Raw genomic sequence first — 17,553 nt, forward strand, 5'->3', positions numbered from 1 at the left:
CTCCTCAAACCCCCAAGGGATATCAGGCCTGTTTGGAGATCTTCCTGAGTGAGGAGTGCAGTGTGCTCGTGACACCTGGTAGGTCGAAGCCAGGAGGCTGCTAAACATCCTATGTGCCAGTGACAGCCCCCATCACAAGAATGAATCTGGTTCCAAATTTTAATGCTACTGAGGTTGTAAAGCTCTGCTTTTGTTTCTTTCTTTTGTTACAAATAAGGAAGTTGTAGTCAAAGGGAGTAAGTCCTTTGTAAGTAAGGCACAGTGTGTAAGTGGCAGAGCTGGGATTCTGGCCTGGCAGTCTCAGTATTGATGGAGAGATGGTTGGCATGCACCGTGAGGCAAGGCTGGGCGCACTCACTGGGGTCTTCCTCCAGCTCCCTCTTCTCCACATGTCTGGCAGCTGTTGTGTTCAGACCCTGGCTCTGCCACTCACTGGAAAATCGACTTGAGCTCATCCCCAACCCACTCAATGCCCCAGTCTCTTCCACTCTACAAATGGTGGGAGGAGATAATGCCTGAAATTCTGTCTTGAACCACCACCAGGTCAACGCAGCCTCTACTGCACAGAGTGACTAGTCGGGGTGGGCCTGGAGGGGAGCCCAGAGCCCCCGCTGTCTCAGGTGAGCCTTCAGTTGCTGGAAGTGGGGAATTTGAGAGGAGGAAATTTTTCTAACTGAGCTAGGGGATCATTTAAATCACTGGGTTAGATCTCAAATCATTAACACCTCTCTAATCCAGAGGCAGCTCAACCATGCCAGGAGGGAGTGTGTGTGTGTGTGTGTGTGTGTGTGTGTGTGTGTGTGTGTGTGTGTATGTGTGAGAGAGAGAGAGAGAGAGAGAAGCTAGATGAGGGACTTAGGTGATTGTTTGGAGAGGTTTCAATATCTTAATGAGCTATACGGCTACTTTGGAATGCTCAGCCCACACATCAGCTTGAGATGTAGAAAATTCTCAGATCAAGGAAAGGACTGACTTCATTTAGAATCCAAAGAGTCAATTTCCTTTAACCTCTGAGTTATCCAACCCACGTTGGCTTTAATGAAATTAAAACATATCCACCATTAAGATGAAAGGTGAAAGATGAATCCCGAGTGTTGACTTAGACCAGGAGCTTTGCTATATTATTCATGTCATTCCCACTTCTATATTGGGAATGTTATTTGCCCCCATTTTACAGATAAGGAAACTGAGCCTCAGAAGGCTTGATAGCACTTTCAAGATTTTGCAGCAATAAGCAAAATCAGGAGCTTATTCACATAACCACCCCCTTAAACAGACTCATCCCATTTGTTTCCTGCCACCTACCTCTCTGGGACCCCTGGGGACCACCTACCCCAATTGCCCTGCCTGACTGGTGACCTCTGTCAGCCAGCATCAGACCTAGGGTCTCTTCTCTCTCTCTCTCTCTCTCTCTCTCTCTCTCTCTCTCACACACACACACACACACACACACACACACACACTCCCTCCTGGCATGGTTGAGCTGCCTCTGGATTAGGGAGGTGTTAATGATTTGAGATCTCTCAGCCCAGGGATTTAATTGATCCCCTAGCTCAGTTAGAAAAATTCCCTCCTTCAAAGAGCTGTTTTTCTTTCCCGCCCCGCCACCACTTTAATTACACTAAGTCCTAATCAGATGCCTTAAACCAGAGAGAATTAAAAAAAAAAAAAAAGTCAATACATCAGGTCCATGCCTGCTTTTTATTCCAGACCATTTGGAACACAATTGCATGTTATCACCCTCCGGATCATTAGCTTTCACCTGGAGATGAAATGGTGTCTCCCAAAACTACTTGAAATGAACAATAGGGTGCACAGAAGCTGAAGCTTCTCCACGGCTATGAAACCTGGGTTTTATGGGCCATTGTCTCCTCCAGTTTCCAATTTCCCTTCACAGGCCGTCACTCCCCGTGGCAAAAATGGTGCCCTGGGAAAATCCAGTCCTCCACAAAGTGGTTCATGGCACTTGAGACAATTTCAAAATGTAACTAGAATGACATGTTTTCCAAACATTAACCCTTGGGCAGAAGGACGCCACCACTAAACTCAGGGTTTATGAGTTTCAGAGCCTTGCAGGGTGAATACTTTTGTTTCATTTCTGTCAACACAGGCCACAGAAGCAAAACAAACCAGTGGGACTGTCCAACTAAAAAGCTTCTGTACACCAAAGGGAACCGTGAAAATAATGAAAAGGAAACTGAGTGAATGGGAGAAAATATTTGCCAATCATCTATATCTAGTTAGGGGGTTCATATCCAGCATATATAAAGTACTCATACAACTCAGTGGCAAAAAAGCAATCAAACAAAAACCAAACCCGTGTAGAAAATGGCCAGAGGATCTGAAGAGATATTTTGCCAAAGAAGACATAAAAATAGCTCCAGGCATTCTAAAAGGTGCTCAGCATCACTAATCCTCAGGGCAATGCAAATCAAAGCCACAGGAGATGTCATCTCACGCCTGCTGGAATGGCCATCATCCAAAAGATAAGAAATAGCAAGTGTTGGTGAGGATGTGGAGAAAGGGGCCCTGTGCTCTGTGGGGGTGTTTTGTAAATTGGTGCAGCCTCTATAGAAAGCAGTATGGAAGTTCATAAAAAAACTAAAAATAGCACTACTATATGACCCAGCAAGTCCACTCCTGGGTATTTATATATAAAGCAAAAAAAACTTGAAAAGATAGAGGTACCCTCATGTTTATTGCAGGGTTATTTATAGTAGCCAGGATATGGAAACCTGCCAAGGGTCTATTGATGGATGAATAAAAAAAATGTGGAGTGTGTGTGTGTCCATATACACACACAAAGGGAAGGGGTCATGCGGGGTGCCGTGACCCTCTCCACGTGGCTGTCACGGTCGTGACCTGGCTGACATCTACCCAGAAGCCCCCAAAGATGGCGCACCCAGGGTTTTCATGGTTCTCAGCTGCTGCCTCTTGCAAGCTTTGAAGCTTTAAATAGGTTGGAACTGCGCTTCGTGACTCATCCAAGGACCCGGGTTTGCAACACATCCAGGAGGAAAATCAGCAGCGTGGATGCCCTCCCTGGCAGTGCCACCTCTGCAGGTCCTTCCTAGGCCTCCCACCGAACCTTCTAGTCCTCTCCGCTCTCCCAAGTGGAGAAGGAGCATATTGGGGTGTGAGGAAGGGGCTGCAGGACCCACCCAGGAGGGTGGCAGAGCGCCATCCCAGCTGGAGACCAGAGAGACTAGAGGCGGGAGGACACAGCAGGCTGGCCCAGTGGGTGAGAAGACCTTGCCTATGACACCTTCTAGAAGGTGCTTGTTTCTCTCTCACTTTTGATAGCTAAATCACTTGCATCGTGGCGGACTTTATAGAAGGGAAAAGTCATTTTAAAGGGATAATTTGGTACATTTCAGTAATGTTTATAGGTGGGGACCACCACCCAGATATTGGGGCAAATAATTTGACACCCCTTATTTCCTTGTAGCTCTTGGCAGTCACACTTCCCCCCGACCCTTCACCCTGGACCATCAACCACGGAGCTACGTCCATTGCAATAGCTTTGCATTTTCTAAAATTTTATGTATCTCATAGAGTGTTTCCTCTTTCTCCTTGCTTCTTTCACCTATCTTTGAGATTCAGGCTTTTTTTTGGGGGGGGGGTAGTGGTGGTGTATGTCATTATTGTCTTTATTCCGAAGTAGTATTCCTGTGTGACTCACACCACAATTAGGCATCAAGATGCCAATTGATCGTTATTTATGATTTTTCCTGTTTGGAAAAAAAAAGCTGCCATGACAGTTTAAGCACAAGTCTTGTGTACACTTTGGTTTTAGTTTCTCTTGTGCAAATACTAGCAAGTGTGGTGGTATTGGTCTGATGGTAACTTATGAGAAGTTGCCAGATGTTTCCGAAGTGGCAAGACCTATCTGCCCTGTTGTTACTGTATAACAGTTCTAGTTCTAGTTGTGCCACATCCTCACCAACATTTACTATTGTAAGTTGCATTTTGTCAAAAATATTTTAGTAGATGTCTTTGTATCTTAATGGTTTCAATTTGTATTTTTCTGATGGTTAATGAGGTTTTTTGACCATCTTTACAAGTGCATGTTGGTCATTAATGTATGTTTTTTGAAGTCTGTGCAACTCTTCAGCCCATATTTCAAATAATTATTTTTTAGGGAAATCTTTTTGAGTTGAAAGAATTTTTTAAAATGTAATCAATATATGAAACCATTATCAAATAAATATTTTACTAATGTCACTGCCTATCTGTTACTTGCTCTCACTTCTTCAGAGTGTCTCAGGAAAACAATTTTTATTTCCTTTTTAATTGTGTCATTGGTTTTCCTTTTATAGTTTGTGGTTTTTGCATCTTTTTAAAATGAATATTTTCTGAATCTAAGGTCAGGATGGGACTGTGATTACAGTCTTTGTTTTCCTGAAGAAGTTTTATGATTTTGCATGTTAGGCCCATGACTCACTACCAGTTTTTCCATATGCATGAAATAAGGTTTGTGGTTATTTTATTGCATCTCTGTGTCTAGTTATAGCCACACCATTTGCCAAAAAGGTTATTATCCTGTTTGATGAGACTGCGTGTCTGTCACTCAACCTGACTGTGTCCCTGTGTGGAAAGTTGTCATCAAGGAAGACGTAGTTCTTCAAATGGGATTTTTCATGTCAGAATTATTTGGATTGTAATACGTTCTTTGTTGTCTACGAAAAAAATTTATAGAGTTATTCCTCAATTTCTTGGAAACTTTGCTTGGAAATCTTGTTAAGACAGTCTTGAGTCTTTTGAATAGTCTGTCAAAGATTTACATCTTCACATCTTCTGAGCCATTAAAATGTTGTTTCTACCTTTTATTTAGGTCTTTGGTTTCTTTTTGCAACAATGCAGCTCACAGAGCATAAGTTTTATCCTTTTGTCACATTTATTTCATGTTGTGATGATCATGTAAATAGTGTGTACTTTACACTTGCAGTTTCCTGTTGCTTATTAGAAGTATCTAGAACTCCTGTGACTGTGAATATACTGACATTGTATTTGCTCATCTTATATTTTAGGAGATTGTTTGGAGATTCCCACAGATGGTTGACATACAGTTTTGTTACCTGTGAATAAAGATGTGTTTCCCACTGAAACATATCTTTTAAAAGAAAGTTCCTGAAAGAACCACAGTGCCCCTGGAGGGCATTGTACTGTGTCCCTCACTCCTGTCCTCTCACACTTGCCCTGCTGCATATGTACAGCGTCCCCCAGACCCCTGAGGTATTCAAATCTGTGAGTTCTGGAATAGGTGATCTTTCCAACTGGAATATTCCTTGTCTGTCCTTGCTCCTTCCTGGGAGGAGGTCTGGGTCAAATCTTCTTTAATCAGACCATCCAGTGAGGATGAGGTTTACAACCAGATGTTGAAGTAGACCACCTTCCTTCTGTCCCCACCCACCATACTTCCTGGATGTGGATTCACATCTGGAGTGAGCCTCAGCTACATGGGAGCCTACCAGAAGAGGCAGGGAGCCTGGACTGGGGGTATAGAGAGGGCTTTCCTGAGGAGGTGGAGCCTCATCTTGGGTGACGCTGGAGCACAGTGGTTAAGAGGAAGAGGGACACTGGAGCCAGGCTCCATGCCACTTTCAATTGCCAAGAGCTTAGGCCAGTTCCTTGAGCTCTCTGCCTCAGTGTCTTCATCTGTGAAATGGGGACAACAAGCATCCTTGCTTCTTAGGGCTGCTAGAAGGACCCAGAGGGGTCTTCCCCTAAAGTGCTCAGCCCTGTGTCTGGCACGTGGCTAGTTCGTGCCTGTTAGCTGCTGTTGCTGTTATTGTGGTTAACACCATGGTGATAGTGTCACATGGATGGAGAGTAGGATTAACCAGTCTGAAAGAGATAGGAAAGTGTGTTCTGAGCAGAGCAAACAGCCTGTGCTAAAGCCAGGAGCAGAAGGAACCTGATGGCCAGAAAGAATTGAGAAGATGCCAGCATAGCAGACAGGAAGATTTTGAGGGGGATGGTGGGCATGGGCTGGAAAGGTAAGCTCTGGGGAGACCAGAAAGCCTTTGTGAGGCTAGAAAAGGACTGGGGAATTCTATTTGGAGGGTAACAGAGGCCTCCTGGAGCAGAGTCTCGCTGGGACCAGTTACTGTGCTGTTGAGGTCTGGCTGACCCCAATGGGGGTGGATGGAGGAAGCAGGCCTGGGCATGGGGCAGAGAGTGTGGGCAGACTTCTTGCCAGTTTCAATTGCTAAGAGCTTTTGGCAATTGCATCATCCCAATGAGGGGGACGTGGCAGTAGCAGGGACCTGGGAAGCCTGGGAGGGCTTGAGAGCCACGGATGCCAGCCTTGCTGACACTTGGCATTTGACATGTGTCAGCATTCTTGACCCATCCTGGGCCTCTGGTCTAGAGGATCCTTCAAGGACATGGACAATACAGAAGGCCCTGCTCTGGGTGGGAGATGAAGATGGCTATAGCCATGAAGGTATTGTGTTAGAGGGACCAGTGGGGCCTCCAAACCATGACCACTGAGCTTCAAGAATGGCCTCATTGAATGCCACTCAATGGTGAGAAGGGGTGGATAGCAACACGGGCACTGGAGGACAGCAGGCTCGCATGACTGAAGCCTGGGGAGCAGCATCTGTCCCCTGAATAGATATTAACGCCCTTTGGTGGTGACTAAGGGACAGGACAAGATCAAGAGGAAAAATGTGACTCGCAAGTCAGTCTGTGGCCTGCTTATGGAGCTCATGGAGACCTTCAGTGGGCTGGGCCTTGCTCCTGGCCGCTGAGCCACAGTCTGCTCTCTGAGGGTTTTAAGCAGAGGATCGGTATGAACTGATCTTGTTTTGTTTTCATTTTCTTTCTTTCTTTTTTTTTTTTTTGGAAGGTGGCCAGAGCACACAGGGATTCCCTGGTGGTGGGAGAAGTGAGTGTTTATGCTTTGAACCCAGATTACCAAACTCTGTGATAAAGCCCCTAAATCAGTAGCTACGCCTGGGAGCCGGGCATCAGGTAGGGAGTTCATTAAATATAGATGTTTGGGCCTCCCTGGGTTAAGATGCACAAGGGTTAAGATGCAACCTATGAAGCAATCTGCAGCCACTGCAGCATGAGTTCGATCCCCGGCCAGGGAGCTACCCACATGGCGCAGCAGACCTCTCCTGACTCACCTACTGCTCCCCTCAGCAGTGTATTTCAGTCAATCTGCCTGTTCTTTTCCCCACTCTGTCTCCTATATTCATAGATAAATAAATATTTAAAAAATAAATATAGATGGTTGCTGATGAGTTAAGGTGATTATTGAGTCTGGTTCAGAGGATTAGAGGCGCAAACAGCCTGTTGACGTCTGTCACTTGGCAACCAAGGTCCTGATCTGAAAGGTGAGAGCAGCCAGGCCCTTGGAACGCGGACGGGGTCTTCAGCAGCAGCTGTGTGTGTTCAGCTCAGTCTGGGAGCTCCCTCTTGGGGAATCACATCCATCCTTCTCCCCATCCACCTACTTACCCATCGATCCTGTCTTTCCTGCCATCACTTCTCTCTACCCAGCCTCCCCTCCTGCCTCCCTCCCTCCCTCTCTCCCTCCCCCTTCCTTCCTCTTTGCACCAGCTACATGATGTCATGGTCTCCTTCTGTCCTTGCTGGCCATTGTGTGGCTTGAGTACTTGAAGTTCTTGGCTTCGAGTGGGGCCATGTGAGTGTAGTATTGTTGTTTTTATTACAAGGGTTATTATTCTAATCATCATGGTCCTGTGCCTTGCTTCCAACCTGATAGTCACAGAATTCACAACTTCCCCAGAGGGGGTAAAACTTCCTGGAAGGAGACCATTTTCCATGCTCCTCCCCTCCCCACCACCATCCTCCTGGATGGGGGTGGGGGGCGGGTGCCCTCTGCACAGGGATACTTTGGATAGGAAGCTTCCTTGGGCTTTTTTCAGGGCTGTGCCTTTGACGCTGACATCTGTCTCTGTGTCCCAGCCGTGCTCGTCATCCAGTCACTGTGTCGGATTTCCAGTTCCTTCTGGCTGGTCTGTGGCATGAGGTCATTCCTCAGCTTTTTGTTTCCCACTGTCCTTTGTGTCACTGCACAGTCGCCCACGCAGGGACTGTCAGCTCCTTAGACTCACTTCCGGTGTCCTGCCCAGAGATCCCCAAGCTCTGTGCTGGGTAGGAGCATGGGGTGTGTGCCGCGTTCCCGGGAAAGTGTTCTCCATGGTTTTCTTTTTAAGTTTGCACAAGAGTTCCTCAAGGCAGGTGCTTTATTATGCCCTGGATGGGGTAGGAGCGAGGCTCACAAAACTTTGCCCTCCACGCCCCCCAGGACATTTCTGGGAAGTGACAGAACTGGGATTTGAAACCAAAGCCATCCATGTTGAGTGATATGTGATCATCGTAGACAAGTTAGAAACCAGATAAGTAAAGATAAAATCCACCCCGGCTCTACCCTCCAGAGAAACCACCATGAGCATTTTCGGTGGGAGAGACAAGGGAGTGGATGGTGTCCGCAGTTCATGCTGGCCTGGGACCTGCGTCCTGTCCACACACTGTGGACAAGTTGTCTTGGCCAGTAGAGACAGGTACTCCTAACGCCACAGTGCTCGACCCCACCCACTCCCTGCACATGGGTTAATGCTCTTGGGGTTGAAAGAAGGGGGACAAGGGTCTCTGGGGTGTGGGGGGAGGGAAGAGCTAGCCCAGAGGATGAAGGACCTGGGGGTGGAGGAGGGACAGACCTGGCCTCTGGTCCCTTCAAGCCTCAATCTAGACTGTCCCCAGGAGAGATTTGGGCTCCACAGAAGCTCATCAGTGACACTGTAATTCTTGCAAAAAGCAAAGCTGGTGGGCCCCATGGACCTTTGACCTGCTGAGCCTCTGCCTGAATGTGCCTTGATCTTCTCTCTGCACAGGGGACTCCCTCTCACCGCTCCTGTCCTGCTAAGGTGTCACCTGCCACAGTGGACCTCCCTGCCCCACCCAGCTCTTCCTCACAATGCAGCTATCTTGCTTTCGTCACAGCCCCGCCACTTGGCGCTGATCTTGTCCGCTCATTTCTTTCTTGCTTCTGACCCAACACCCCTTCTCTTGGAAGCTGCACGCTCCCAGACCCCCAGGGCCCCACAGAGTCCCCAGCACATAGCACATGCTCAGTGAATATGTTTGACAAGTGAATGGGACATTTCTGCCATCACCTCGGTACTTTTGATCCAGTTGGAGGAAGCGGAGAAAGGGAAGGGAGAAAATGAAGTGTTTCCTGCGTTGGGGGCGTTGTTTTGCAGTGACCTCCTGGGCCAGACCTGGACCTGCTCACCCCTAGATGCACCCTGCTCTCTCTCTCTGGGGATGTCCCTGGGGGACTGACTCCCGCAGGCAGTGATTCCCCAGCTCACGGGATCCGCCAGTGGATCCCGATGGAGGCCAAAGCTAGGGCCTTCCCAGCCTCTGCATGTGGACAGGGCCTCAAGTATAGCTGTCTCCTGGTGGCTCCAGTGTCACCAGGTGGCCATCTTATGGTCCAGCTTCTTCTGGGTGACCTCAGATACTGGGCCCCAGAAATATTACCCCTTCTCCTTGCCTGCCCTCGCTTGGGGCAGGGCAGAGGACTCTTATTATTAGTCTCTGGTTGCCTCAAGCTCCCTTGCTTGGTTGTCAACCTTTCATAGCTGGTGTAACCAAGTACCTGTCACTGTTTTCATTTTCCTTCAAATACAAAACCTGTGCCTTTGTGTAAGAAAAGTCAATTAGTTAGGAGAGCAATCAGGAGCTGATTCCTGAGGAACAGATAAAGAGGGGCTAGGCCCGTGGGCTGGAGCAGTGGGGACTGGCACCCCATCCTCTGGGCCAGGGGCCCTGCGTGCCCAGCCAGGGGGAAATCGCATTCTGGATTTATGCACCCGTTGCGCTGTGAATTATGACAGGACAGCTTGTTTTTGCCAAGTGATAGATTTATTTGCACCAGGCGCTGCATAATGAGGGTCAAGAATTCCTGCGTTTCTTTTTTAAACCTCTGCCAAGCTGAAATGTCCTCGAGGTCCGTGCCAAGAAGGCAGCAGGAAGCTCAGTGTGTACTGCTGTCCCCCTCGATCATACCCAGCCAAGTGGCCTGAGTCCATGACCTCCAGGAAGGAGGAAGGAAGGGGAGTGATTGGGGGGGTCCCTTGTGGAATTATCAGTGTGTGTGTCCCCATGGCAGAGTGGAACCCCATGTTCCAGGTCCCCTGGGTGGACTCCCGGCTCTGGAGGGCAGATCTGTGCCCTCAGTGCTTAGGTGATGATGGATGTTTGCAGAAAATGGTGGTGCAGCTCAAGGGAGGCTCCCTGCTGGGTAGAGCCATCACTCTGCTAGGAAGCAGGTGGCCAGGTGCCACTCGGAACTGGGTTCACATCCTGGTCCTGCCCTTTGGGATCAGGCAAGTGTCTGTAGCTCTCAACCTCAGTTTCCTCTTCTGCTAAGTGGGGGTAACATAGTAGCCACCTCAAAGGGTTAGTCTGAGGATTCAGGGGAGAGCTATGTAAAGGCGTAGTATAAAATGTGGCATATAGTAGGTGCTCAAGAAACATGGGTCTCTTCTTCTCTGTTTGCTCTTAGCCTCTGCTTTCATAGGTGCCCATCAGTCAGCCGGATGTGAACTTGGAGTATCAGTCAGGATATATTTGGTGATCAGTGAGAGCCCTACTGGCTTAACCAAGGAGGATTAGTTTATCTTGTATAACAAGATGTCCAGAGGCAGGTTGACTCTGGGATTGGGTAAGTCCAACAGTTCAGCAGTGTCACCAAGAACTCAGGTGCTGTTTTCCCTGCTGTCATTTTAGCATTGGTCTCACCCTCCAATTGGCATCCCTCATGGTGGCAAAGTGGCAATATCAGTTATGACTGGGTAGAGAGTCATAGAGGCGCACAGAGGAACCTTCACTTTCCTGCATATCTCTGAGCTATGAGGACCATTTTCCAAAAGCACCTCACCTGGCTTCCCCTCATACCTCATTGGTCCACATTAGATGACAGACCCTTTGCTGAACCAGTCACCATCAGGTGGGGGTGGGATTAGCTTCAGTCAGTTATTGGGGTTGGAAGGTTGTAGGGAAGTCATCCGCCCTCATCACCAAGTGACCTCTCCATGAAATCCTGCTCCCACCATCCTCTTCTCTGACTCTACCCCTCCTTATACAGCAAGAGCCGCCTTCTGACCCCTCAATACTATCCCGAGTTAGCGACCCGGCAGGGTTGGGGCTGGAGGCAGGTGGTTCCTGCCTGGAAGATAACTTCCCACCTCAACTTGTTCATCTCAGGGCTTAGCCATCACCCTGTGGATGTTGTCCCCTCCACGGGAATGGGGACACATCTCACTGGGTGCTCCAGTCACTTTCTCACTTTTTTGTGTCTTACAACCTTTAACACAGTCCATCTCTTTTCTTGATCGGTGTCTCCCCAAGTGATGGTCTCTCCAGCTTGATCCAGTCCCCACATGTAGCAGAACCCTGGCCCTTGTCTCTTGACTTGGACCTCCCAGTCCCTCAGGCCCCACAGACACGCAAGATGAGGCTGGTGTGTAGGGACGTGGGAGGCATTCACCTCCCTAGAAAGTCTGAGTCTCCTGTGGGAAAAGATCATGAGATCTCCGTCACCTCCCAGGCCGTGGATTACCGGGGAACATCCTGGTATCTAGCTTTTCTGGAACCAGAGCTTTATTATTTAATGAAATCCTTGGCAAACAATATCCTGGATGGTTTTGTCTGGCTCAGGTTTTTTTTAAAGATTTATTTTATTTATTCATGAATAAAAGAACTGAGGTCTAGGCCCGAGATGTGAAGGGTGAGAGGATTCACCAGAGACAGAGTGGGGAGCAGAACAAGCAGACTGACTGAAATACACTGCTGAGGGGAGCAGTAGGAGAGACAGGAGAGGCCTGCTGCGCCATGTGGGTAACTCCCTGGCTGGGGATTGAACTTGTGCCCAGTAGTTGACGATAGCTTGATAATGCTGAGACTTTAACCCCTGAACCACCTTGCGGGTGGGGGGGTGTCTGGCACAGGTTTTGTGGAGTGTGGAGCGTGTGGTGCACTGAGAATTCAAATACCATTCAGCTCACCTGGTTATTTTCATTTGCTTTTCTATTTTATTTGTATTGAGGTAAAATTCACCGTAGACATCTTTCAGTGTTTGATTCAGTGGCATTTAACACATTCACATTGCTATGCAGCTGTCACCTCTGTCTAGTTCCAGAACATTTTCACCTCTTCAGAGGAGACCCTGGGCTCTGAACTATGACTCCCCTCCCCCCATCCCCACCCCAGCCCTCACTAACCTACTTTCTGTCTCTCTGGATTTGCCCTGCTAGACATTCCGCAAAGAATGTCCTCTCTGCTGTCTGATGCATGGGTCTTACCAAGTGGAGGTTTTGTGGACTTGTGAGAACCTGTTGGAGGGGGATGGGTGATCCTGGAGATCAGAGAACATTTTTGGGAGGAAGGTACTGACTATTTTGCTGCTAGCTGAGATGTGAAGAAGCCTTAGCCAGTTTACTCAGCTAAGGAAACAGAGACGAGTGTCAGGGAGAGAGCGCAGCATGTGCAAAGGCCCGTGGCAAAGGGCACATGGTGAGGATATATGTCAGGGGAAGGCTAGCATGCTGCAGCAAGAGAAGCAGCCTGGTAGGACATGTGGGAGGTATGGGTTGGAGTGGGGAGGGCGGCAGTGGGGGTGAGGCCAAATTGGTCAGGACCCATGGCTCTGGCTGCTCTTGAGAATCAGCTGGCAACTTTGGAAAAATCGGTTATGACTTTATGGATGGGGGTACTGATTCATTTGGTCAGGGCTGGACCTGGGTGTGGGTGTTGATGAAATCCCCCCTAACACTACCCGGCCCTCTACCCTCTCACACCCGCCTCCACACACACACAGGCTAATTGCAGCCAGGTTGAGAAGGCCTAGGCTGGACTGGCAAGTCTGTGGGATTATGTGTGTCATCCTCCTAACAGACCACGGCAAGGTGTTTGGCTTTGGAGGTGCAACAAGGAGGAGATCACAATCAAATTTGCTTTCAGGGTTGGGGGGAAGTGAAAACAAGTGGCTCAGTCAGGAACCCTACTTTGGAGGAGGCTCCAGTTCTGGGGAAAATAGCCAGAGCAGCCCAACAGAGGCTAGGCCTGCAGCTAGAGAGGGGCTGAGTCTGCTGACAGCCTGAGCCAGGGAGGCAGGGTGAGGCCCAGCCAGCCTTCGTGCCTGAGCTTTCGACCCAGTGCATACTGGTTTGGCTACGTGTCTTCCTACTACTTGAAAGGGACCCTTTTCCTGCTGCAGTGCCTGATGGCAAAAGGAAGTGTGGGAGGTCATGTTGGCCAGAGTTGGGGTGTCTATTGGAGTATCTAGACCTGGCCCTGTACCTCTGTGGGGCGGGGAGGAGGCCAGCAGCCTGTTGGGAATTGGTGAGAGACAGCTCCCTGGCAGGAAGGACTCGGACTTCTGGTTAAGGGGGAATTGACAATGAGTGGAGGTCACTAACACCGCGGGCGGCGGGGTGAACTGAGGTCAGGCACTAGCTCTCCAAGAACAGGGTGGTCCAGGGGCCATCTGGATTCATTCACGGCCTGGCTCAGAGCCAGGCTGGCCTGCTTTTAAAGGCCCATGGTGCAATTTGAGGGCCTTTTCCGTCGGCCTTCCTTCTCTGGCAAAGGACACAGTGACCACACCACTGGGCTTTTATGTACTATCTCATTTAATCTTGGCTTCCTGGCTCAGGGAAGGCAAAGTCTAGTCTGAGGTCACACAGCACAGTATTTAGAACTAGGGCCACTCTTCAGATACACACCTGGGCCTCGCGACTTTTAGAAGCCCTGGAAAGTGTCTCAATTTCTCTTACAATCAGAAGAAAAGATTATAACCCAGTTTGGATGATTTTATATCATTGCAACTGTAACATATCCTTATTAATTTTTTTTAATAGTGGAAGGGACACCAGAAGGCAAAAGCATTGAGGGCTATAATGGGTGGCCCAAGTCACTCAAGAAGGGCCCAAGTCAAGGGGGAGCCTGCCTGCTCCCCCCACCCTTCTAACCTGTCTGTCTATTTGTTTGTTTGTTTATTTTAAGATTTATTTATTTATGCATATAAGAGCTGGGGTACAGGTCAGAGGTGTGGGGGTGGGGTGGTGGGAGAAGATTCACCAGAGACAGAGTGGGGAACAGAACAGGCAGATTGACCGAAGTACACTGCTGAGAGGAGCAGCGGGCGAGTCAGAAGAGGTCTACTGCATCATGTGTGTTTGCTCCCTGGCTGCCCGGGAATTGAACTCATGCTGCAGTGGCTGCGGATTGCTTCATAGGTTGTGTCTTAACCCTTGCGCCACCAGGGAGGCCCATCTGAATGTATTTAAAGCCCATTATCTCTCCAGCCTATCCTTCACCTCTTAGGTGTGTGGTCACACCCCAGGGAGACCTCTCTAGGCCCTCTTACAGGTTACACCCTCTTATATGCCCTGTGGCATCTGGCTTTCAGTGAACACATGGTGGAGTGTTTTGGGGGCACAAACTCTGGAAGTCCATGACTGGGTTTGAAAGCTGGCTCTACCAACGGTCAGCCATGTACAGTTGGATAAGTTGGTCATTTCTCTGACCCTTGGCTTCCTTGTCTGTAAAATGGGGGTAGTAAAAGTAACTTCCTAACAGAGTTCTAACAGATTATTTGAGTATTTTTAAAGCCCTCCTTCCCTTATCCTCTGAGACTCAGGTTCCTTACTTGTAAAATGGGGATGGCAATAGAGTTGTGATAGACTAAATAAGTATCTTTAAAGCACCCAGAACCATGCCTCCTACCACAAAGTTCCATCTAAGGGTTTATTAAAAGCAGTTTGATCAATATCTTACTCCACTTAGCAGTAAACCCCATAAAGACAGAGACTATGACTGGCCTTAGTCTCCCGGGTATCCTCAGGCCTGGCACATAGTAGATAGACACCCAAATGATTGAATGAATGTATTTCAGTCCTCCTTTTTTTGCTCATGTTACTTTCTGTTGGAAGTCATTTACACTTTAGTACGAAGTACTAAATGTATAGTTAATACCACCCTGGTATATTAATACTACCCTGTTCCCTTTCCTGGAGTACTTTTTTGCCTGATCTGGTCACCAGGGAAGGAAATGTTCTGTCTCCCTAGGGAAGGAATGTGATCAGGTTGGGGAGCTTTTCAGGGTTGGAGGGGCAGGATTTCTTTCTTCACTCTGAAATTGTGAGCCATATCCTCTACATCCTCTGCTTCCTAAAGTGAAGTGCCTGAGCATTTGTGCCCCTTTATATTTTTAAATGAGATGTTTTCCTCCTTTTTTTGAGGGGCGAGGCCTTTGGCAGGCAGCTGACCCTAGTCAGACCCTAGTCAGCAGGCCCCTGGGAACTAGAGATAAAAGGCCTCACTAGTTAAGAGGCTTCTCAGAGGAAACCTCACCCACGGGTCTGCAGGAAGTCCCAGGAGGCCAGCCCACCAAACTGGGGCCCAAGCCCAGACCCCCAGCATGCAGATAAACGAGAAGGGCCTCCGCCACTTGAAACATGTAGTTCTGAGGCTTGGCAGGAGCCCAGAAGGAATTGCCGGCCCCCAAATCATGATGGGCCCTAGACCCTGGCTGTCTCCTCGGCACCAGTGGGGAGTATTGAGGCTGGCTGTCAGGCCAGGATCTTGCCTTGTCACTGATCAAAGGCAGGTTGGTTTTCCGGTAAATTTGTTCTGTTTCTTTCTCCTCTCTGATCTTTCCTCCTTCCACATGAAGCCTCCAGGGCTGCTGTGTTCTGGAGTGGCCACTTCTCCCATCTTGAAGTCTTTATAAGTCTATGTTTGCAAGAAATTAACAGATGAGGAACATCTCTGCATCCCGGGTCCCTGTGGTCCCAACCCTGATGTGGAGCTGATATTTCAGTTGCCGAGCATGCATTGAGCACCTGCTGTGTGCTCAGCCCTGTGCCATGTTCTGAGGGGACCACTTTTGAGTTGGGAAACTATGTCTGTAGATGGAAGATTCCCAGTGGGGTCATCAGGATAATTATATTCATTGTGTGCCCAGAGTTGGTCCTGAGTGTTGATCAGGCAGGAAGGGGCCTGATACTTGACCTTGCAGAGCCTATAGCCCACTTGGGAGTGAACAAGCTTCCTTACGGCTGCTGTAACAAATGAGCACAGACTCAGTGGCATAGGCACACACACCTATTGCCTAGGGGTTCTGTAGCTCACATGTCCAAAATGAGTCCCATAGGCTAAAATGAAGGTGTCGTTTGGGCTTCATTCCTGCTGGAGGATCTGGGAGAGAATCCGTTTCTTTGTCTTTTCCAGTTTCTAGAGGCACTCTCATTTCCTGGGTGGCGACCCTCCCTCCCTCTTCAGAGCCAGGGACGTGACACTTTCCCATCTCTCTCGCTGCTCTCGCTATCCCTTCTCTGACTCTGGCCTCCCGCCTCCCTCATACAAGTGCCCTTATGATTACACGGGACCCGTCCAGAGAATCAAGACTAGTCTCCCCACCTCAGGAGCCTTCATCACATCTGCAGAGTTCCTTTTGTCAGGTAAGGTAATATAGTTCCAGGTTCTGAGGGTCAGGGCACAGGCACCCTAAGGGGGGCACTATTTTGTCTACCATGAGAGAGACGGGCAGTCTCTAATAAGTACCGTCAGTGACTCGCACGGTCGCTGGAACAGTGGTCAAGCTGCAGTTTTAAATCCCAGTGTTGGGCCTCCCCGGTGGCGCAGCGGTTGAGCGCTGGGTTGCGAAGCTGCCCAAAGCCTCTGCAGCGCCAGTTCGATCCCCTGCTGCTCCCCGGCCACTGGAGGAGGGTCCCGCATGGCGCGCAGACCTCTCCTGCCGCCCGCTGCTCCCCTCAGCAGTGTACTTCCGTCCTTCTGCCTGCTCTGCTCTCCGCTCTGCCTCTGGTGAATTGTCTCACCCTCCCACGCTTCTGATTGTACCCAGTGCTTGTATAAATAAATAAAAAAAAATTAAAATAAAAACAAATAAATAAATAAATCCCGGTGTTGCAGAAGGCCTCGCTGAGAAGACAGCCTTCCACAAAGATCTGGAGGATGGGGTGGGTGGGTCGGGCGGCCAATGCTGAAACAGCATTCAGGTGAGGGGTAGCCAAGAGGCTGAGGGCAGTGGAGCTGGGGAGTCACTGGGGCGTCGTCCCCCTGTTGGCAGAAGAGTTGGTGCTCTTGGCAGAAATGGCATTCCAGGAGAGAGTGACCATGCATGCCATAATGGCATCGTGGCGGGGAGGGGTAGAAGCAGTGGGGTGAGCGGAGCCATCTGGGGGGTGTTTGCTGCTCCCAGAGAGCCCAGGATGCCAGGTGCCAGCAGCAAGCGGCTTCCCTGACGAACCTGGGTTGGACCCGAGTGCAGCTACATGAATGAGACCCAAAAAGCGGCGATGTCCTGCCAGCAAGCCTGTTCTAGCCCTGACTGCTCTTGCAAGCAGAGCTGATCCTCGCGGCAAAACTGCAGGATAGGCTGCAGCTCCGTCCCCATTTTACAGATGAGGAAATGGAGGCACGTCAACAGGCACGACCTTAGAAGTGCTGGGCAGCTTGCAAAGCCCTTGGCCTGATAAGGCCTGC

At 49.2% G+C, this 17,553-nt stretch overlaps 1 protein-coding gene across 1 annotated transcript in view; it reads left to right on the plus strand.

Moving 5' to 3' along the window:
* The window catches only part of WFDC1 (WAP four-disulfide core domain 1), a 53,486-nt gene that overhangs the window by 15,784 nt on the left and 20,149 nt on the right, over window positions 1-17,553 (plus strand). The gene's annotated exons all lie outside the window — the stretch shown is intronic.

This window comes from Talpa occidentalis, unplaced genomic scaffold (genome assembly GCF_014898055.3).
Source record: "Talpa occidentalis isolate TD23 unplaced genomic scaffold, MPIMG_talOcc4v2.1 talOcc4.17, whole genome shotgun sequence".
Lineage (NCBI taxonomy): Eukaryota > Metazoa > Chordata > Mammalia > Eulipotyphla > Talpidae > Talpa > Talpa occidentalis.